Source organism: Engystomops pustulosus, chromosome 3 (assembly GCF_040894005.1).
Source record: "Engystomops pustulosus chromosome 3, aEngPut4.maternal, whole genome shotgun sequence".
Taxonomy (NCBI): Eukaryota; Metazoa; Chordata; class Amphibia; order Anura; family Leptodactylidae; genus Engystomops; species Engystomops pustulosus.
In genome coordinates, this window is record NC_092413.1 from 227,053,040 (window position 1) to 227,078,285 (window position 25,246).

Below are 25,246 nucleotides of genomic sequence, written 5' to 3' on the forward strand. Positions count from 1 at the left end.
CCCGGCCAACGCAACCTCTATCTTTTATGAACAGTTTTTAAGTAGTCAGAACCAGATGAAGTGATGTTTCCTAGAAAGTTGTTGAATTTCTCATACTAGTAAAGGAACATGCAAAAATGCAGCGCTTTTCCTTTTTCCAAACTTTTCTTCGACTCTCTCAATATGGTCTGAAGCAGATTTAGTGTTGTTTCCCTAAACATTGCCTTGATTCTTGTGGCGCTCAGAGAAAGTATGAAAAGGCTGCAAATATGTGCGTTGGTGGTATAGTGGTGAGCATAGCTGCCTTCCAAGCAGTTGCCCCGGGTTTGATTCCCGACCAACGCAACTTCTAGTGTTTTTGAACAGTTTTTATGTAGATCCAGATGAAGTGATGTTTCCTAGAAAGTTGTTGAATTTCTCATACTAGTAAAGGAACATGCAAAAATGCCGCGCTTTTCCTTTTTCCAAACTTTTCTTCGACTCTCTCAATATGTTCTGAAGCAGATTTAGTGTTGTTTCCCTAAACATTGCCTTGATTCTTGTGGCGCTCAAAGAAAGTATGAAAAGGCTGCAAATATGTGCGTTGGTGGTATAGTGGTGAGCATAGCTGCCTTCCAAGCAGTTGACCCGGGTTCGATTCCCGGCCAACGCAACCTCTATCTTTTTTGAACAGTTTTTAAGTAGTCAGAACCAGATGAAGTGATGTTTCCTAGAAAGTTGTTGAATTTCTCATACTAGTAAAGGAACATGCAAAAATGCAGCGCTTTTCCTTTTTCCAAACTTTTCTTCGACTCTCTCATTATGGTCTGAAGCAGATTTAGTGTTGTTTCCCAAAACATTGCCTTGATTCTTGTGGCGCTCAGAGAAAGTATGAAAAGGCTGCAAATATGTGCGTTGGTGGTAAAGTGGTGAGCATAGCTGCTTTCCAAGCAGTTGACCCGGGTTCGATTCCCGGCCAACGCAATCTCTATCTTTTTTGAACAGTTTTTATGTAGAACCAGATGAAGTGATGTTTCCTAGACAGTTGTTGAATTTCTCATACTAGTAAAGGAACATGCAAAAATGCAGCGCTTTTCCTTTTTCCAAACTTTTCTTCGACTCTCTCAATATGGTCTGAAGCAGATTTAGTGTTGTTTCCCTAAACATTGCCTTGATTCTTGTGGCGCTCAGAGAAAGTATGAAAAGGCTGCAAATATGTGCGTTGGTGGTATAGTGCAGAGCATAGCTGCCTTCCAAGCAGTTGACCTGGGTTCGATTCCCGGCCAACGCAAACTCTATCTTTTTTGAACAGTTTTTAAGTAGTCAGAACCAGATGAAGTGATGTTTCCTAGAAAGTTTTTGAATTTCTCATACTAGTGAAAGAACATGCAAAAATGCAGCGCTTTTCCTTTTTCCAAACTTTTCTTCGACTCTCTCAATATGTTCTGAAGCAGATTTAGTGTTGTTTCCCTAAACATTGCCTTGATTCTTGTGGCGCTCAGAGAAAGTATGAAAAGGCTGCAAATATGTGCGTTGGTGGTATAGTGCAGAGCATAGCTGCCTTCCAAGCAGTTGACCCGGGTTCGATTCTCGGCCAACGCAAACTCTATCTTTTTTGAACAGTTTTTAAGTAGTCAGAACCAGATGAAGTGATGTTTCCTAGAAAGTTGTTGAATTTCTCATACTAGTAAAGGAACATGCAAAAATGCAGCGCTTTTCCTTTTTCCAAACTTTTCTTCGACTCTCTCATTATGGTCTGAAGCAGATTTAGTGTTGTTTCCCTAAACATTGCCTTGATTCTTGTGGCGCTCAGAGAAAGTATGAAAAGGCTGCAAATATGTGCGTTGGTGGTATAGTGGTGAGCATAGCTGCCTTCCAAGCAGTTGACCCGGCTTCGATTCCCGGCCAACGCAACCTCTATCTTTTTTGAACAGTTTTTAAGTAGAACCAGATGAAGTGATGTTTCCTAGAAAGTTGTTGAATTTCTCATACTAGTGAAAGAACATGCAAAAATGCAGCGCTTTTCCTTTTTCCAAACTTTTCTTCAACTCTCTCAATATGGTCTGAAGCAGATTTAGTGTTGTTTCCCTAAACATTGCCTTGATTCTTGTGGCGCTCAGAGAAAGTATGAAAAGGCTGCAAATATGTGCGTTGGTGGTATAGTGGTGAGCATAGCTGCCTTCCAAGCAGTTGACTCGGGTTCGATTCCTGGCCAACGCAACCTCTTTTTTTTTTGAACAGTTTTTAAGTAGTCAGAACCAGATGAAGTGATGTTTCCTAGAAAGTTGTTGAATTTCTCATACTAGTGAAAGAACATGCAAAAATGCAGCGCTTTTCCTTTTTCCAAACTTTTCTTCGACTCTCTCAATATGTTCTGAAGCAGATTTAGTGTTGTTTCCCTAAACATTTCCTTGATTCTTGTGGCGCTCAGAGAAAGTATGAAAAGGCTGCAAATATGTGCGTTGGTGGTATAGTGCAGAGCATAGCTGCCTTCCAAGCAGTTGACGCGGGTTTGATTCCCGGCCAACGCAACTTCTAGTGTTTTTGAACAGTTTTTATGTAGATCCAGATGAAGTGATGTTTCCTAGAAAGTTGTTGAATTTCTCATACTAGTGAAAGAACATGCAAAAATGCAGCGCTTTTCCTTTTTCCAAATTTTTCTTCGACTCTCTCAATATGGTCTGAAGCAGATTTAGTGTTGTTTCCCTAAACATTGCCTTGATTCTTGTGGCGCTCAGAGAAAGTATGAAAAGGCTGCAAATATGTGCGTTGGTGGTATAGTGGTGAGCATAGCTGCCTTCCAAGCAGTTGACCCGGGTTCGATTCCCGGCCAACGCAACCTCTATCTTTTTTGAACAGTTTTTAAGTAGTCAGAACCAGATGAAGTGATGTTTCCTAGAAAGTTTTTGAATTTCTCATACTAGTGAAAGAACATGCAAAAATGCAGCGCTTTTCCTTTTTCCAAACTTTTCTTCAACTCTCTCAATATGGTCTGAAGCAGATTTAGTGTTGTTTCCCTAAACATTGCCTTGATTCTTGTGGCGCTCAGAGAAAGTATGAAAAGGCTGCAAATATGTGCGTTGGTGGTATAGTGGTGAGCATAGCTGCCTTCCAAGCAGTTGACCCGGGTTCGATTCCCGGCCAACGCAACTTCTAGTGTTTTTGAACAGTTTTCATGTAGAACCAGATGAAGTGATGTTTCCTAGAAAGTTGTTGAATTTCTCATACTAGTAAAGGAACATGCAAAAATGCAGCGCTTTTCCTTTTTCCAAACTTTTCTTCGACTCTCTCAATATGGTCTGAAGCAGATTTAGTGTCGTTTCCCTAAACATTGCCTTGATTCTTGTGGCGCTCAGAGAAAGTATGAAAAGGCTGCAAATATGTGCATTGGTGGTATAGTGGTGATTCCCGGCCAACGCAACCTCTATCTTTTTTGAACAGTTTTTAAGTAGTCAGAACCAGATGAAGTTATGTTTCCTAGAAAGTTTTTGAATTTCTCATACTAGTAAAGGAACAGGCAAAAATGCAGCGCTTTTCCTTTTTCCAAACTTTTCTTCAACTCTCTCAATATGGTCTGAAGCAGATTTAGTGTCGTTTCCCTAAACATTGCCTTGATTCTTGTGGCGCTCAGAGAAAGTATGAAAAGGCTGCAAATATGTGCGTTGGTGGTATAGTGGTGAGCATAGCTGCCTTCCAAGCAGTTGACCCGGGTTCGATTCCCGGCAAACGCAACTTCTAGTGTTTTTGAACAGTTTTTATGTAGAACCAGATGAAGTGATGTTTCCTAGAAAGTTGTTGAATTTCTCATACTAGTGAAAGAACATGGAAAAATGCAGCACTTTTCCTTTTTCCAAACTTTTCTTCGACTCTCTCAATATGTTCTGAAGCAGATTTAGTGTTGTTTCCCTAAACATTGCCTTGATTCTTGTGGCGCTCAGAGAAAGTATGAAAAGGCTGCAAATATGTGCATTGGTGGTATAGTGGTGAGCATAGCTGCCTTCCAAGCAGTTGACCCGGGGTCGATTCCCGGCCAACGCAACCTCTGTCTTTTTTGAACAGTTTTTAAGTAGTCAGAACCAGATGAAGTTATGTTTCCTAGAAAGTTGTTGAATTTCTCATACTAGTAAAGGAACAGGCAAAAATGCAGCGCTTTTCCTTTTTCCAAACTTTTCTTTAACTCTCTCAATATGGTCTGAAGCAGATTTAGTGTCGTTTCCCTAAACATTGCCTTGATTCTTGTGGCGCTCAGAGAAAGTATGAAAAGGCTGCAAATATGTGCGTTGGTGGTATAGTGGTGAGCATAGCTGCCTTCCAAGCAGTTGACCTGGGTTCGATTCCCGGCCAACGCAACCTCTATCTTTTTTGAACAGTTTTTAAGTAGTCAGAACCAGATGAAGTGATGTTTCCTAGAAAGTTTTTGAATTTCTCATACTCGTGAAAGAACATGCAAAAATGCAGCGCTTTTCCTTTTTCCAAACTTTTCTTCGACTCTCTCAATATGTTCTGAAGCAGATTTAGTGTTGTTTCCCTAAACATTGCCTTGATTCTTGTGGCGCTCAGAGAAAGTATGAAAAGGCTGCAAATATGTGCGTTGGTGGTATAGTGGTGAGCATAGCTGCCTTCCAAGCAGTTGACCCGGGTTCGATTCCCGGCCAACGCAACTTCTAGTGTTTTTGAACAGTTTTTATGTAGAACCAGATGAAGTGATGTTTCCTAGAAAGTTGTTGAATTTCTCATACTAGTGAAAGAACATGGAAAAATGCAGCACTTTTCCTTTTTCCAAACTTTTCTTCGACTCTCTCAATATGTTCTGAAGCAGATTTAGTGTTGTTTCCCTAAACATTGCCTTGATTCTTGTGGCGCTCAGAGAAAGTATGAAAAGGCTGCAAATATGTGCGTTGGTGGTATAGTGCAGAGCATAGCTGCCTTCCAAGCAGTTGACCCAGGTTCGATTCCCGGCCAACGCAACTTCTAGTGTTTTTGAACAGTTTTGATGTAGAACCAGATGAAGTGATGTTTGCTAGAAAGTTGTTGAATTTCTCATACTAGTAAAGGAACATGCAAAAATGCAGCGCTTTTCCTTTTTCCAAATTTTTCTTCGACTCTCTCAATATGGTCTGAAGCAGATTTAGTGTTGTTTCCCTAAACATTGCCTTGATTCTTGTGGCGCTCAGAGAAAGTATGAAAAGGCTGCAAATATGTGCGTTGGTGGTATAGTGGTGAGCATAGCTGCCTTCCAAGCAGCTGACCCGGGTTCGATTCCCGGCCAACGCAACCTCTATCTTTTTTGAACAGTTTTTAAGTAGTCAGAACCAGATGAAGTGATGTTTCCTAGAAAGTTTTTGAATTTCTCATACTAGTGAAGGAACATGCAAAAATGCAGCGCTTTTCCTTTTTCCAAACTTTTCTTCGACTCTCTCAATATGTTCTGAAGCAGATTTAGTGTTGTTTCCCTAAACATTGCCTTGATTCTTGTGGCGCTCAGAGAAAGTATGAAAAGGCTGCAAATATGTGCGTTGGTGGTATAGTGGTGAGCATAGCTGCCTTCCAAGCAGTTGACCCGGGTTCGATTCCCGGCCAACGCAACCTCTAACTTTTTTGAACAGTTTTTAAGTTGTCAGAACCAGATGAAGTGATGTTTCCTAGAAAGTTTTTGAATTTCTCATACTAGTGAAAGAACATGCAAAAATGCAGCGCTTTTCCTTTTTCCAAACTTTTCTTCGACTCTCTCAATATGGTCTGAAGCAGATTTAGTGTTGTTTCCCTAAACATTGCCTTGATTCTTGTGGCGCTCAGAGAAAGTATGAAAAGGCTGCAAATATGTGCGTTGGTGGTATAGTGGTGAGCATAGCTGCCTTCCAAGCAGTTGACCCGGGTTCGATTCCCGGCCAACGCAACTTCTAGTGTTTTTGAACAGTTTTTATGTAGAACCAGATGAAGTGATGTTTCCTAGAAAGTTGTTGAATTTCTCATACTAGTAAAGGAACATGCAAAAATGCAGCGCTTTTCCTTTTTCCAAATTTTTCTTCGACTCTCTCAATATGGTCTGAAGCAGATTTAGTGTTGTTTCCCTAAACATTGCCTTGATTCTTGTGGCGCTCAGAGAAAGTATGAAAAGGCTGCAAATATGTGCGTTGGTGGTATAGTGGTGAGCATAGCTGCCTTCCAAGCAGTTGACCCGGGTTCGATTCCCGGCCAACGCAACTTCTAGTGTTTTTGAACAGTTTTTATGTAGAACCAGATGAAGTGATGTTTCCTAGAAAGTTTTTGAATTTCTCATACTAGTGAAGGAACATGCAAAAATGCAGCGCTTTTCCTTTTTCCAAACTTTTCTTCGACTCTCTCAATATGTTCTGAAGCAGATTTAGTGTTGTTTCCCTAAACATTGCCTTGATTTTTGTGGCGCTCAGAGAAAGTATGAAAAGGCTGCAAATATGTGCGTTGGTGGTATAGTAGTGAGCATAGCTGCCTTCCAAGCAGCTGACCCGGGTTCGATTCCCGGCCAACGCAACCTCTATCTTTTTTGAACAGTTTTTAAGTAGTCAGAACCAGATGAAGTGATGTTTCCTAGAAAGTTTTTGAATTTCTCATACTAGTGAAGGAACATGCAAAAATGCAGCGCTTTTCCTTTTTCCAAACTTTTCTTCGACTCTCTCAATATGTTCTGAAGCAGATTTAGTGTTGTTTCCCTAAACATTGCCTTGATTCTTGTGGCGCTCAGAGAAAGTATGAAAAGGCTGCAAATATGTGCGTTGGTGGTATAGTGGTGAGCATAGCTGCCTTCCAAGCAGTTGACCCGGGTTCGATTCCCGGCCAACGCAACCTCTAACTTTTTTGAACAGTTTTTAAGTTGTCAGAACCAGATGAAGTGATGTTTCCTAGAAAGTTTTTGAATTTCTCATACTAGTGAAAGAACATGCAAAAATGCAGCGCTTTTCCTTTTTCCAAACTTTTCTTCGACTCTCTCAATATGGTCTGAAGCAGATTTAGTGTTGTTTCCCTAAACATTGCCTTGATTCTTGTGGCGCTCAGAGAAAGTATGAAAAGGCTGCAAATATGTGCGTTGGTGGTATAGTGGTGAGCATAGCTGATTTCCAAGCAGTTGACCCGGGTTCGATTCCCGGCCAACGCAACCTCTATCTTTTTTGAACAGTTTTTAAGTAGTCAGAACCAGATGAAGTGATGTTTCCTAGAAAGTTTTTGAATTTCTCATACTAGTGAAAGAACATGCAAAAATGCAGCGCTTTTCCTTTTTCCAATCTTTTCTTCGACTCTCTCAATATGGTCTGAAGCAGATTTAGTGTTGTTTCCCTAAACATTGCCTTGATTCTTGTGGCGCTCAGAGAAAGTATGAAAAGGCTGCAAATATGTGCGTTGGTGGTATAGTGGTGAGCAAAGCTGCCTTCAAAGCAGTTGACCCGGGTTCGATTCCCGGCCAACGCAACCTCTATCTTTTTTGAACAGTTTTTAAGTAGTCAGAACCAGATGAAGTGATGTTTCCTAGAAAGTTTTTGAATTTCTCATACTAGTGAAAGAACATGCAAAAATGCAGCGCTTTTCCTTTTTCCAAACTTTTCTTCGACTCTCTCAATATGGTCTGAAGCAGATTTAGTGTTGTTTCCCTAAACATTGCCTTGATTCTTGCGGCGCTCAGAGAAAGTATGAAAAGGCTGCAAATATGTGCGTTGGTGGTATAGTGGTGAGCATAGCTGATTTCCAAGCAGTTGACCCGGGTTCGATTCCCGGCCAACGCAACCTCTATCTTTTTTGAACAGTTTTTAAGTAGTCAGAACCAGATGAAGTGATGTTTCCTAGAAAGTTGTTGAATTTCTCATACTAGTGAAGGAACATGCAAAAATGCAGCGCTTTTCCTTTTTCCAAACTTTTCTTCGACTCTCTCAATATGGTCTGAAGCAGATTTAGTGTTGTTTCCCTAAACATTGCCTTGATTCTTGTGGCGCTCAGAGAAAGTATGAAAAGGCTGCAAATATGTGCGTTGGTGGTATAGTGGTGAGCATAGCTGCCTTCCAAGCAGTTGACCCGGGTTTGATTCCCGGCCAACGCAACCTCTATCTTTTTTGAACAGTTTTTAAGTAGTCAGAACCAGATGAAGTGATGTTTCCTAGAAAGTTTTTGAATTTCTCATACTAGTGAAAGAACATGCAAAAATGCAACGCTTTTCCTTTTTCCAAACTTTTCTTCGACTCTCTCAATATGGTCTGAAGCAGATTTAGTGTTGTTTCCCTAAACATTGCCTTGATTCTTGATATATATATATTATGTAGGAGAGCTGTATACGATATATATATTATGTAGGAGGGCTGTATATGATATATATATATTATGTAGGAGAGCTGTATACGATATATATATATATATTATATAGGAGGGCTGTATAAGATATATATATATTATGTAGGAGGGCTGTATACGATATATATATATTATGTAGGAGAGCTGTATACGATATATATATATATATTATATAGGAGGGCTGTATAAGATATATATATATTATGTAGGAGAGCTGTATACGATATATATATATTATGTAGGAGGGCTGTATACGATATATATATATAATGTAGGAGGGCTGTATACGATATATATATATTATGTAGGAGAGCTGTATACGATATATATATATTATATAGGAGGGCTGTATACGATATATATATATTATGTAGGAGGGCTGTATACGATATATATATATAATGTAGGAGGGCTGTATACGATATATATATATTATGTAGGAGAGCTGTATATGATATATATATATTATGTAGGAGGGCTGTATACGATATATATATATAATGTAGGAGGGCTGTATACGATATATATATATTATGTAGGAGAGCTGTATACGATATATATATATTATATAGGAGGGCTGTATACGATATATATATATTATGTAGGAGGGCTGTATATGATATATATATATATTATGTAGGAAAGCTGTATACGATATATATATATTATGTAGGAGGGCTGTATATGATATATATATATTATGTAGGAGAGCTGTATACGATATATATATATATATTATATAGGAGGGCTGTATAAGATATATATATATATTATGTAGGAGGGCTGTATAAGATATATATATATTATGTAGGAGGGCTGTATATGATATATATATATTATGTAGGAGAGCTGTATACGATATATATATATATTATATAGGAGGGCTGTATAAGATATATATATATATTATGTAGGAGAGCTGTATACGATATATATATATATTATGTAGGAGGGCTGTATACGATATATATATATTATGTAGGAGAGCTGTATACGATATATATATATTATATAGGAGGGCTGTATACGATATATATATATTATGTAGGAGGGCTGTATACGATATATATATATTATGTAGGAGGGCTGTATACGATATATATATATATATTATGTAGGAGAGCTGTATACGATATATATATATTATATAGGAGGGCTGTATACGATATACATATATTATATAGGAGGGCTGTATACGATATATATATATTATGTAGGAGGGCTGTATACGATATATATATATTATGTAGGAGGGCTGTATACGATATATATATATTATATAGGAGGGCTGTATACGATATATATATATTATGTAGGAGGGCTGTATACGATATATATATATATTATATAGAAGGGCTGTATACGATATATATATATATTATATAGGAGTGCTGTATACGATATATATATATATATTATATAGAAGGGCTGTATATGATATATATATTATGTAGGAGGGCTGTATACGATATATATATATATTATGTAGGATAGCTGTATATGATATATATATATTATGTAGGAGAGCTGTATATGATATATATATATTATGTAGGAGAGCTGTATACGATATATATATATATTATGTAGGAGAGCTGTATACGATATATATATATTATGTAGGAGGGCTGTATACGATATATATATATATTATGTAGGAGGGCTGTATACGATATATATATATATTATGTAGGAGAGCTGTATATGATATATATATATTATGTAGGAGGGCTGTATACGATATATATATATATATTATATAGAAGGGCTGTATACGATATATATATATTATATAGGAGTGCTGTATACGATATATATATATATATTATATAGAAGGGCTGTATATGATATATATATATTATGTAGGAGGGCTGTATACGATATATATATATATTATGTAGGAGAGCTGTATATGATATATATATATTATGTAGAAGGGCTGTATACGATATATATATATTATGTAGGAGAGCTGCATACGATATATATATATTATGTAGGAGTGCTGTATACGATATATATATATTATATAGGAGGGCTGTATACGATATATATATATATTATGTAGGAGAGCTGTATACGATATATATATATTATGTAGGAGGGCTGTATACGATATATATATATTATGTAGGAGGGCTGTATATGATATATATATATTATGTAGGAGGGCTGTATACGATATATATATATTATGTAGGAGAGCTGTATACGATATATATATATATTATGTAGGAGGGCTGTATACGATATATATATATATTATGTAGGAGGGCTGTATACGATATATATATATATTATGTAGGAGAGCTGTATATGATATATATATATTATGTAGGAGAGCTGTATACGATATATATATATTATGTAGGAGGGCTGTATACGATATATATATATATTATGTAGGAGAGCTGTATACGATATATATATATATTATATAGGAGGGCTGTATACGATATATATATATATTATATAGGAGGGCTGTATACGATATATATATATATTATGTAGGAGAGCTGTATACGATATATATATATATATATATTATATAGGAGGGCTGTATACGATATATATATATATTATGTAGGAGAGCTGTATACGATATATATATATATATATATATATTATATAGGAGGGCTGTATACGATATATATATATATTATGTAGGAGAGCTGTATACGATATATATATATATATATATATTATATAGGAGGGCTGTATACGATATATATATATTATGTAGGAGAGCTGTATACGATATATATATATATTATGTAGGAGGGCTGTATACGATATATATATATATTATATAGGAGGGCTGTATACGATATATATATATATTATGTAGGAGAGCTGTATACGATATATATATTATATAGGAGGGCTGTATACGATATATATATATATTATGTAGGAGAGCTGTATATGATATATATATATTATGTAGGAGGGCTGTATACGATATATATATATTATGTAGGAGAGCTGTATACGATATATATATATTATGTAGGAGGGCTGTATACGATATATATATATATTATGTAGGAGGGCTGTATACGATATATATATATATATTATGTAGGAGAGCTGTATATGATATATATATATTATGTAGGAGAGCTGTATACGATATATATATATTATGTAGGAGGGCTGTATACGATATATATATATATTATGTAGGAGAGCTGTATACGATATATATATATATTATATAGGAGGGCTGTATACGATATATATATATATTATATAGGAGGGCTGTATACGATATATATATATATATTATGTAGGAGAGCTGTATACGATATATATATATTATATAGGAGGGCTGTATACGATATATATATATATTATGTAGGAGGGCTGTATACGATATATATATTATATAGGAGGGCTGTATACGATATATATATATATATTATGTAGGAGAGCTGTATACGATATATATATATTATGTAGGAGGGCTGTATACGATATATATATATTATATAGGAGGGCTTTATACGATATATATATTATATAGGAGGGCTGTATACGATATATATATATTATGTAGGAGAGCTGTATACGATATATATATTATGTAGGAGGGCTGTATACGATATATATATATATTATGTAGGAGGGCTGTATACGATATATATATATATATTATATAGAAGGGCTGTATATGATATATATATATTATATAGGAGGGCTGTATACGATATATGTATAATGTAGGAGGGCTGTATACGATATATATATATTATGTAGGAGGGCTGTATACGATATATATATATATTATGTAGGAGGGCTGTATACGATATATATATATTATGTAGGAGGGCTGTATACGATATATATATATTATGTAGGAGGGCTGTATACGATATATATATATTATATAGGAGGGCTTTATACGATATATATATTATATAGGAGGGCTGTATACGATATATATATATTATGTAGGAGAGCTGTATACGATATATATATTATGTAGGAGGGCTGTATACGATATATATATATTATGTAGGAGGGCTGTATACGATATATATATATTATATAGAAGGGCTGTATATGATATATATATATATTATATAGGAGGGCTGTATACGATATATATATAATGTAGGAGGGCTGTATACGATATATATATATTATGTAGGAGGGCTGTATACGATATATATATATATATTATGTAGGAGGGCTGTATACGATATATATATATTATGTAGGAGGGCTGTATACGATATATATATATTATGTAGGAGAGCTGTATACGATATATATATATTTTGTAGGAGGGCTGTATACGATATATATATATTATGTAGGAGGGCTGTATACGATATATATATATTATATAGGAGGGCTGTATACGATATATATATATTATGTAGGAGAGCTGTATACGATATATATATAATGTAGGAGGGCTGTATACGATATATATATATATTATGTAGGAGAGCTGTATACGATATATATATATTATGTAGGAGGGCTGTATACGATATATATATTATATAGGAGGGCTGTATACGATATATATATATTATGTAGGAGAGCTGTATACGATATATATATATTATGTAGGAGAGCTGTATACGATATATATATTATGTAGGAGGGCAGTATACGATATATATATATTATGTAGGAGAGCTGTATACGATATATATATATTATGTAGGAGGGCTGTATACGATATATATATATAATGTAGGAGAGCTGTATACGATATATATATATTATGTAGGAGGGCTGTATACGATATATATATATATTATGTAGGAGGGCTGTATACGATATATATATATTATGTAGGAGGGCTGTATACGATATATATATATTATGTAGGAGGGCTGTATATGATATATATATATTATGTAGGAGAGCTGTATACGATATATATATATTATGTAGGAGAGCTGTATACGATATATATATATATATTATATAGGAGGGCTATATACGATATATATATATATTATGTAGGAGGGCTGTATACGATATATATATATTATGTAGGAGGGCTGTATACGATATATATATATTATGTAGGAGAGCTGTATACGATATATATATATTATGTAGGAGGGCTGTATACGATATATATATACTATATAGGAGGGCTGTATATGATATATATATATTATATAGGAGGGCTGTATACGATATATATATATTATGTAGGAGGGCTGTATACGATATATATATATTATATAGGAGGGCTGTATACGATATATATATATATATTATATAGGAGGGCTGTATACGATATATATATATTATATAGGAGGGCTGTATACGATATATATATATTATGTAGGAGGGCTGTATACGATATCTATATATTATATAGGAGAGCTGTATACGATATATATATTATGTAGGAGGGCTGTATACGATATATATATATTATGTAGGAGGGCTGTATACGATATATATATATTATGTAGGAGGGCTGTATACGATATATATATATTATGTAGGAGGGCTGTATACGATATATATATATTATATAGGAGGGCTGTATACGATATATATATATTATGTAGGAGAGCTGTATACGATATATATTACGTAGGAGGGCTGTATACGATATATATATATTATGTAGGAGGGCTGTATATGATATATATATATATTATGTAGGAGAGCTCTATACGATATATATATATTATGTAGGAGAGCTGTATACGATATATATATATTATGTAGGAGAGCTGTATACGATATATATATTATGTAGGAGGGCTGTATATGATATATATATATTATGTAGGAGGGCTGTATACGATATATATATATATATTATGTAGGAGGGCTGTATATGATATATATATATATATTATGTAGGAGGGCTGTATATGATATATATATATTATGTAGGAGAGCTGTATACGATATATATATATTATGTAGGAGGGCTGTATACGATATATATATATTATGTAGGAGGGCTGTATACGATATATATATATATTATGTAGGAGGGCTGTATACGATATATATATATTATGTAGGAGGGCTGTATACGATATATATATATTATGTAGGAGGGCTGTATACGATATATATATATTATGTAGGAGAGCTGTATACGATATATATATTATATAGGAGGGCAGTATACTATATATATATATATATTATGTAGGAGAGCTGTATACGATATATATATATTATGTAGGAGGGCTGTATATGATATATATATATTATGTAGGAGGGCTGTATACGATATATATATATTATGTAGGAGAGCTGTATACGATATATATATATATTATGTAGGAGGGCTGTATATGATATATATATATTATGTAGGAGGGCTGTATACGATATATATATATTATGTAGGAGAGCTGTATACGATATATATATATATTATGTAGGAGGGCTGTATACGATATATATATATATTATGTAGGAGGGCTGTATACGATATATATATATATTATGTAGGAGAGCTGTATATGATATATATATATTATGTAGGAGAGCTGTATACGATATATATATATTATGTAGGAGGGCTGTATACGATATATATATATATTATGTAGGAGAGCTGTATACGATATATATATATATTATATAGGAGGGCTGTATACGATATATATATATATTATATAGGAGGGCTGTATACGATATATATATATATTATGTAGGAGAGCTGTATACGATATATATATATATTATGTAGGAGGGCTGTATACGATATATATATATATTATGTAGGAGGGCTGTATACGATATATATATATTATGTAGGAGGGCTGTATACGATATATATATATTATGTAGGAGGGCTGTATACGATATATATATATATTATGTAGGAGGGCTGTATACGATATATATATATATTATATAGGAGGGCTGTATACGATATATATATATATTATGTAGGAGAGCTGTATACGATATATATATTATATAGGAGGGCTGTATACGATATATATATATATTATGTAGGAGAGCTGTATATGATATATATATATTATGTAGGAGGGCTGTATACGATATATATATATTATGTAGGAGAGCTGTATACGATATATATATATTATGTAGGAGGGCTGTATACGATATATATATATATTATGTAGGAGGGCTGTATACGATATATATATATATTATGTAGGAGAGCTGTATATGATATATATATATTATGTAGGAGAGCTGTATACGATATATATATATTATGTAGGAGGGCTGTATACGATATATATATATATTATGTAGGAGAGCTGTATACGATATATATATATATTATATAGGAGGGCTGTATACGATATATATATATATTATATAGGAGGGCTGTATACGATATATATATATATATTATGTAGGAGAGCTGTATACGATATATATATATATATATATTATATAGGAGGGCTGTATACGATATATATATATATTATGTAGGAGGGCTGTATACGATATATATATTATATAGGAGGGCTGTATACGATATATATATATATTATGTAGGAGAGCTGTATACGATATATATATATTATGTAGGAGGGCTGTATACGATATATATATATTATATAGGAGGGCTTTATACGATATATATATTATATAGGAGGGCTGTATACGATATATATATATTATGTAGGAGAGCTGTATACGATATATATATTATGTAGGAGGGCTGTATACGATATATATATATATTATGTAGGAGGGCTGTATACGATATATATATATATATTATATAGAAGGGCTGTATATGATATATATATATTATATAGGAGGGCTGTATACGATATATGTATAATGTAGGAGGGCTGTATACGATATATATATATTATGTAGGAGGGCTGTATACGATATATATATATATTATGTAGGAGGGCTGTATACGATATATATATATTATGTAGGAGGGCTGTATACGATATATATATATTATATAGGAGGGCTTTATACGATATATATATTATATAGGAGGGCTGTATACGATATATATATATTATGTAGGAGAGCTGTATACGATATATATATTATGTAGGAGGGCTGTATACGATATATATATATTATGTAGGAGGGCTGTATACGATATATATATATATTATATAGAAGGGCTGTATATGATATATATATATATTATATAGGAGGGCTGTATACGATATATATATAATGTAGGAGGGCTGTATACGATATATATATATTATGTAGGAGGGCTGTATACGATATATATATATATATTATGTAGGAGGGCTGTATACGATATATATATATTATGTAGGAGGGCTGTATACGATATATATATATTATGTAGGAGAGCTGTATACGATATATATATATTTTGTAGGAGGGCTGTATACGATATATATATATTATGTAGGAGGGCTGTATACGATATATATATATTATATAGGAGGGCTGTATACGATATATATATATTATGTAGGAGAGCTGTATACGATATATATATAATGTAGGAGGGCTGTATACGATATATATATATATTATGTAGGAGAGCTGTATACGATATATATATATTATGTAGGAGGGCTGTATACGATATATATATTATATAGGAGGGCTGTATACGATATATATATATTATGTAGGAGAGCTGTATACGATATATATATATTATGTAGGAGAGCTGTATACGATATATATATTATGTAGGAGGGCAGTATACGATATATATATATTATGTAGGAGAGCTGTATACGATATATATATATTATGTAGGAGGGCTGTATACGATATATATATATAATGTAGGAGAGCTGTATACGATATATATATATTATGTAGGAGGGCTGTATACGATATATATATATATTATGTAGGAGGGCTGTATACGATATATATATATTATGTAGGAGGGCTGTATACGATATATATATATTATGTAGGAGGGCTGTATATGATATATATATATTATGTAGGAGAGCTGTATACGATATATATATATTATGTAGGAGAGCTGTATACGATATATATATATATATTATATAGGAGGGCTATATACGATATATATATATATTATGTAGGAGGGCTGTATACGATATATATATATTATGTAGGAGGGCTGTATACGATATATATATATTATGTAGGAGAGCTGTATACGATATATATATATTATGTAGGAGGGCTGTATACGATATATATATACTATATAGGAGGGCTGTATATGATATATATATATTATATAGGAGGGCTGTATACGATATATATATATTATATAGGAGGGCTGTATACGATATATATATATATATTATATAGGAGGGCTGTATACGATATATATATATTATATAGGAGGGCTGTATACGATATATATATATTATGTAGGAGGGCTGTATACGATATCTATATATTATATAGGAGAGCTGTATACGATATATATATTATGTAGGAGGGCTGTATACGATATATATATATTATGTAGGAGGGCTGTATACGATATATATATATTATGTAGGAGGGCTGTATACGATATATATATATTATGTAGGAGGGCTGTATACGATATATATATATTATATAGGAGGGCTGTATACGATATATATATATTATGTAGGAGAGCTGTATACGATATATATTACGTAGGAGGGCTGTATACGATATATATATATTATGTAGGAGGGCTGTATATGATATATATATATATTATGTAGAAGAGCTGTATACGATATATATATATTATGTTGGAGGGCTGTATACGATATATATATATTATGTAGGAGAGCTGTATACGATATATATATATTATGTAGGAGAGCTGTATACGATATATATATTATGTAGGAGGGCTGTATATGATATATATATATTATGTAGGAGGGCTGTATACGATATATATATATATATTATGTAGGAGGGCTGTATATGATATATATATATATATTATGTAGGAGGGCTGTATATGATATATATATATTATGTAGGAGAGCTGTATACGATATATATATATTATGTAGGAGGGCTGTATACGATATATATATATTATGTAGGAGGGCTGTATACGATATATATATATATTATGTAGGAGGGCTGTATACGATATATATATATTATGTAGGAGGGCTGTATACGATATATATATATTATGTAGGAGGGCTGTATACGATATATATATATTATGTAGGAGAGCTGTATACGATATATATATTATATAGGAGGGCAGTATACTATATATATATATATATTATGTAGGAGAGCTGTATACGATATATATATATTATGTAGGAGGGCTGTATACGATGTATATATATTATGTAGGAGGGCTGTATACGATATATATATATATATTATGTAGGAGAGCTGTATACGATATATATATATTATATAGGAGGGCTGTATACGATATATATATATTATGTAGGAGGGCTGTATACGATATATATATATATTATGTAGGAGAGCTGTATACGATATATATATATATATATATATATATTATATAGGAGGGCTGTATACAATATATATATATATTATATAGGAGGGCTGTATACGATATATATATATTATGTAGGAGGGCTGTATACGATATATATATATTATGTAGGAGGGCTGTATACGATATATATATATTATGTAGGAGAGCTGTATACGATATATATATATTATATAGGAGAGCTGTATACGATATATATATATATATTATATAGGAGGGCTGTATACGATATATATATATTATGTAGGAGGGCTGTATACGATATATATATATTTTGTAGGAGGGCTGTATACGATATATATATATTATGTAGGAGGGCTGTATACGATATATATATTATGTAGGAGAGCTGTATACGATATATATATATATATTATATAGGAGGGCTGTATACGATATATATATATTATGTAGGAGGGCTGTATACGATATATATATATTATGTAGGAGAGCTGTATACGATATATATATATTATGTAGGAGGGCTGTATACGATATATATATATTATATAGGAGGGCTGTATACGATATATATATATTATGTAGGAGGGCTGTATACGATATATATATATTATATAGGAGGGCTGTATACGATATATATATATTATGTAGGAGGGCTGTATACGATATATATATATTATGTAGGAGGGCTGTATACGATATATATATATTATATAGGAGGGCTGTATACGATATATATATTATGTAGGAGAGCTGTATACGATATATATATATTATATAGGAGGGCTGTATACGATATATATATTATGTAGGAGAGCTGTATACGATATATATATATATTATATAGGAGGGCTGTATACGATATATATATATTATATAGGAGAGCTGTATACGATATATATATATTATATAGGAGGGCTGTATACGATATATATATATATATATATATATATATATTATGTAGGAGGGCTGTATACGATATATATATATATTATGTAGGAGGGCTGTATAATATATATATATATATATTATGTAGGAGAGCTGTATACGATATATATATATTATATAGGAGGGCTGTATACGATATATATATATTATATAGGAGAGCTGTATACGATATATATATATTATGTAGGAGGGCTGTATACGATATATATATATTATGTAGGAGGGCTGTATACGATATATATATATATATATTATGTAGGAGAGCTGTATACGATATATATATATTATGTAGGAGAGCTGTATACGATATATATATATATATATATATATATATATATATATATATTATGTAGGACGGCTGTATATGATATATATATATATTATGTAGGAGGGCTGTATACGATATATATATATTATGTAGGAGGGCTGTATACGATATATATATATTATGTAGGAGAGCTGTATACGATATATATATATTATGTAGGAGGGCTGTATACGATATATATATATTATGTAGGAGGGCTGTATACGATATATATATATTATGTAGGAGAGCTGTATACGATATATATATATTATGTAGGAGAGCTGTATACGATATATATATATTATGTAGGAGGGCTGTATACGATATATATATATTATGTAGGAGGGCTTATACGATATATATATATTATATAGGAGGGCTGTATACGATATATATATATATTATGTAGAAGGGCTGTATACGATATATATATTATGTAGGAGGACTGTACACGATATATATATATTATGTAGGAGGGCTGTATACAATATATATATATTATATAGAAGGGCTGTATACGATATATATATATTATGTAGGAGGGCTGTATACGATATATATATATAATGTAGGAGGGCTGTATACGATATATATATTATGTAGGAGGGCTGTATACGATATATATATATTATGTAGGAGGGCTGTATACGATATATATATATATTATGTAGGAGGGCTGTATACGATATATATATATTATGTAGGAGAGCTGTATACGATATATATATTATGTAGGAGGGCTGTATACGATATATATATATTATGTAGGAGGGCTGTATACGATATATATATATTATGTAGGAGGGCTGTATACGATATATATATTATGTAGGAGGGCTGTATACGATATATATATATTATGTAGGAGGGCTGTATACGATATATATATATTATATAGGAGGGCTGTATACGATATATATATATTATATAGGAGGGCTGTATACGATATATATATATTATGTAGGAGAGCTGTATACGGTATATATATATTATATAGGAGGGCTGTATACAATATATATATATTATATAGGAGGGCTGTATATGATATATATATATTATGTAGGAGAGCTGTATACGATATATATATATTATGTAGGAGAGCTGTATACGGTATATATATATTATATAGGAGGGCTGTATACAATATATATATATTATATAGGAGGGCTGTATACGATATATATATATTATGTAGGAGGTCTGTATACGATATATATATATTATGTAGGAGAGCTGTATACGATATATATATATTATGTAGGAGGGCTGTATACGATATATATATATTATGTAGGAGGGCTGTATACGATATATATATATTATGTAGGAGGGCTGTATACGATATATATATATTATGTAGGAGGGCTGTATACGATATATATATATTATGTAGGAGAGCTGTATACGATATATATATATATATTATATAGGAGAGCTGTATACGATATATATATATTATGTAGGAGGGCTGTATACGATATATATATATTATGTAGGAGAGCTGTTTACGATATATATATATTATATAGGAGGGCTGTATACGATATATATATATTATGTAGGAGGGCTGTATACGATATATATATATATTATGTAGGAGGGCTGTATACGATATATATATATTATGTAGGAGGGCTGTATACGATATATATATTATGTAGGAGAGCTGTATACGATATATGTATATTATGTTGGAGAGCTGTTTACGATATATATATATATTATATAGGAGGGCTGTATACGATATATATATTATATAGGAGAGCTGTATACGATATATATATATTATGTAGGAGGGCTGTATACGATATATATATATATATTATATAGGAGGACTGTATACGATATATATATATTATGTAGGAGAGCTGTATACGATATATATATATATATATATATTATATAGGAGGGCTGTATACGATATATATATATATATTATATAGGAGGGCTGTATACGAGATATATATATTTTATAGGAGGGCTGTATACGATATATACAGTATATTGGAGGGCTGTGTACAATATATATAGTATATAGAAGGGCTGTATACGATATATATATATTATGTAGGAGGGCTGTATACGATATATATATATTATGTAGGAGGGCTGTATACGATATATATATATTATGTAGGAGGGCTGTATACGATATATTTATATTATTTAGGAGGGCTGTATACGATATATATATATTATGTAGGAGGGCTGTATACGATATATATATATATATATATTATGTAGGAGAGCTGTATACGATATATATATATTATGTAGGAGGGCTGTATACGATATATATATATTATGTAGGAGGGCTGTATACGATATATATATATATATTATGTAGGAGAGCTGTATTTGATATATATATATTATGTAGGAGAGCTGTATACGATATATATATATTATGTAGGAGGGCTGTATACGATATATACATATATATATATTATGTAGGAGGGCTGTATACGATATATATATATATATATTATGTAGGAGGGCTGTATACGATATATATATATTATATAGGAGAGCTGTATACGATATATATATATTATGTAGGAGAGCTGTATATGATATATATATATTATGTAGGAGGGCTGTATACGATATATATATATTATGTAGGAGAGCTGTATATGATATATATATATATTATGTAGGAGGGCTGTATATGATATATATATATTATGTAGGAGAGCTGTATATGATATATATATATTACGTAGGAGGGCTGTATACGATATATATATTATATAGGAGGGCTGTATACGATATATATATATTATGTAGGAGGGCTGTACACGATATATATATATATATATTATGTAGGAGGGCTGTATACGATATATATATATTATATAGGAGAGCTGTATACGATATATATATATTATGTAGGAGGGCTGTATACGATATATATATATTATATAGGAGGGCTGTATACGATATATATATATTATATAGGAGGGCTGTATACGATATATATATATTATGTAGGAGAGCTGTATACGATATATATATATTATGTAGGAGGGCTGTATACGATATATATATTATGTAGGAGGGCTGTATATGATATATATATATTATGTAGGAGAGCTGTATACGATATATATATATTATGTAGGAGGGCTGTATACGATATATATATATTATGTAGGAGAGCTGTATACGATATATATATTATGTAGGAGGGCTGTATATGATATATATATATTATGTAGGAGAGCTGTATACGATATATATATATTATGTAGGAGGGCTGTATACGATATATATATATTATGTAGGAGGGCTGTATATGATATATATATATATTATGTAGGAGAGCTGTATACGATATATATATATTATGTAGGAGGGCTGTATATGATATATATATATTATGTAGGAGAGCTGTATACGATATATATATATATATTATGTAGGAGAGCTGTATACGATATATATATATTATGTAGGAGGGCTGTATATGATATATATATATTATGTAGGAGAGCTGTATACGATATATATATATATATTATATAGGAGGGCTGTATAAGATATATATATATATTATGTAGGAGGGCTGTATAAGATATATATATATATTATGTAGGAGGGCTGTATATGATATATATATATTATGTAGGAGAGCTGTATACGATATATATATATATTATATAGGAGGGCTGTATAAGATATATATATATATTATGTAGGAGAGCTGTATACGATATATATATATATTATGTAGGAGGGCTGTATACGATATATATATATTATGTAGGAGAGCTGTATACGATATATATATATTATATAGGAGGGCTGTATACGATATATATATATTATGTAGGAGGGCTGTATACGATATATATATATTATGTAGGAGGGCTGTATACGATATATATATATATATTATGTAGGAGAGCTGTATACGATATATATATATTATATAGGAGGGCTGTATACGATATACATATATTATATAGGAGGGCTGTATACGATATATATATATTATGTAGGAGGGCTGTATACGATATATATATATTATGTAGGAGGGCTGTATACGATATATATATATTATATAGGAGGGCTGTATACGATATATATATATTATGTAGGAGGGCTGTATACGATATATATATATATATTATATAGAAGGGCTGTATACGATATATATATATTATATAGGAGTGCTGTATACGATATATATATATATATATTATATAGAAGGGCTGTATATGATATATATATATTATGTAGGAGGACTGTATACGATATATATATATATTATGTAGGAGAGCTGTATATGATATATATATATTATGTAGGAGAGCTGTATATGATATATATATATTATGTAGGAGAGCTGTATACGATATATATATATATTATGTAGGAGAGCTGTATACGATATATATATATTATGTAGGAGGGCTGTATACGATATATATATATATTATGTAGGAGGGCTGTATACGATATATATATATATTATGTAGGAGAGCTGTATATGATATATATATATTATGTAGGAGGGCTGTATACGATATATATATATATATTATATAGAAGGGCTGTATACGATATATATATATTATATAGGAGTGCTGTATACGATATATATATATATATATTATATAGAAGGGCTGTATATGATATATATATATTATGTAGGAGGGCTGTATACGATATATATATATATTATGTAGGAGAGCTGTATATGATATATATATATTATGTAGGAGGGCTGTATACGATATATATATATTATGTAGGAGAGCTGCATACGATATATATATATTATGTAGGAGGGCTGTATACGATATATATATATTATGTAGGAGGGCTGTATATGATATATATATATTATGTAGGAGGGCTGTATACGATATATATATATATTATGTAGGAGGGCTGTATACGATATATATATATATTATGTAGGAGAGCTGTATACGATATATATATATATTATGTAGGAGAGCTGTATACGATATATATATATATTATGTAGGAGGGCTGTATACGATATATATATATATTATGTAGCAGAGCTGTATACGATATATATATATATTATGTAGGAGGGCTGTATACGATATATATATATATTATGTAGGAGGGCTGTATACGATATATATATATATTATGTAGGAGAGCTGTATATGATATATATATATTATGTAGGAGAGCTGTATACGATATATATATATTATGTAGGAGGGCTGTATACGATATATATATATATTATGTAGGAGAGCTGTATACGATATATATATATTATGTAGGAGGGCTGTATACGATATATATATATATTATGTAGGAGAGCTGTATACGATATATATATATAT

The 25,246-nt window shown here is 31.8% G+C and overlaps 8 non-coding genes across 8 annotated transcripts; all 8 read left to right on the forward strand.

The window, feature by feature from the left end:
• Nucleotides 1-559: 559 nt before the first annotated feature.
• TRNAG-UCC (transfer RNA glycine (anticodon UCC)) lies at nt 560-631 on the forward strand. Its single transcript has one exon. It is a non-coding gene; the product is annotated as a tRNA-Gly (tRNA).
• Nucleotides 632-2,724: 2,093 nt separating this feature from the next.
• Nucleotides 2,725-2,796, forward strand: TRNAG-UCC (transfer RNA glycine (anticodon UCC)). Its single transcript has one exon. It is a non-coding gene; the product is annotated as a tRNA-Gly (tRNA).
• A 239-nt stretch (nt 2,797-3,035) lies between these two features.
• Nucleotides 3,036-3,107, forward strand: TRNAG-UCC (transfer RNA glycine (anticodon UCC)). Its single transcript has one exon. It is a non-coding gene; the product is annotated as a tRNA-Gly (tRNA).
• Nucleotides 3,108-4,546: 1,439 nt separating this feature from the next.
• On the forward strand, nt 4,547-4,618 carry TRNAG-UCC (transfer RNA glycine (anticodon UCC)). The gene has a single exon. It is a non-coding gene; the product is annotated as a tRNA-Gly (tRNA).
• An 853-nt stretch (nt 4,619-5,471) lies between these two features.
• Nucleotides 5,472-5,543, forward strand: TRNAG-UCC (transfer RNA glycine (anticodon UCC)). The gene has a single exon. It is a non-coding gene; the product is annotated as a tRNA-Gly (tRNA).
• A 239-nt stretch (nt 5,544-5,782) lies between these two features.
• Nucleotides 5,783-5,854, forward strand: TRNAG-UCC (transfer RNA glycine (anticodon UCC)). The gene has a single exon. It is a non-coding gene; the product is annotated as a tRNA-Gly (tRNA).
• Nucleotides 5,855-6,089: 235 nt separating this feature from the next.
• On the forward strand, nt 6,090-6,161 carry TRNAG-UCC (transfer RNA glycine (anticodon UCC)). The gene has a single exon. It is a non-coding gene; the product is annotated as a tRNA-Gly (tRNA).
• A 546-nt stretch (nt 6,162-6,707) lies between these two features.
• Nucleotides 6,708-6,779, forward strand: TRNAG-UCC (transfer RNA glycine (anticodon UCC)). The gene has a single exon. It is a non-coding gene; the product is annotated as a tRNA-Gly (tRNA).
• Nucleotides 6,780-25,246: the final 18,467 nt, after the last annotated feature.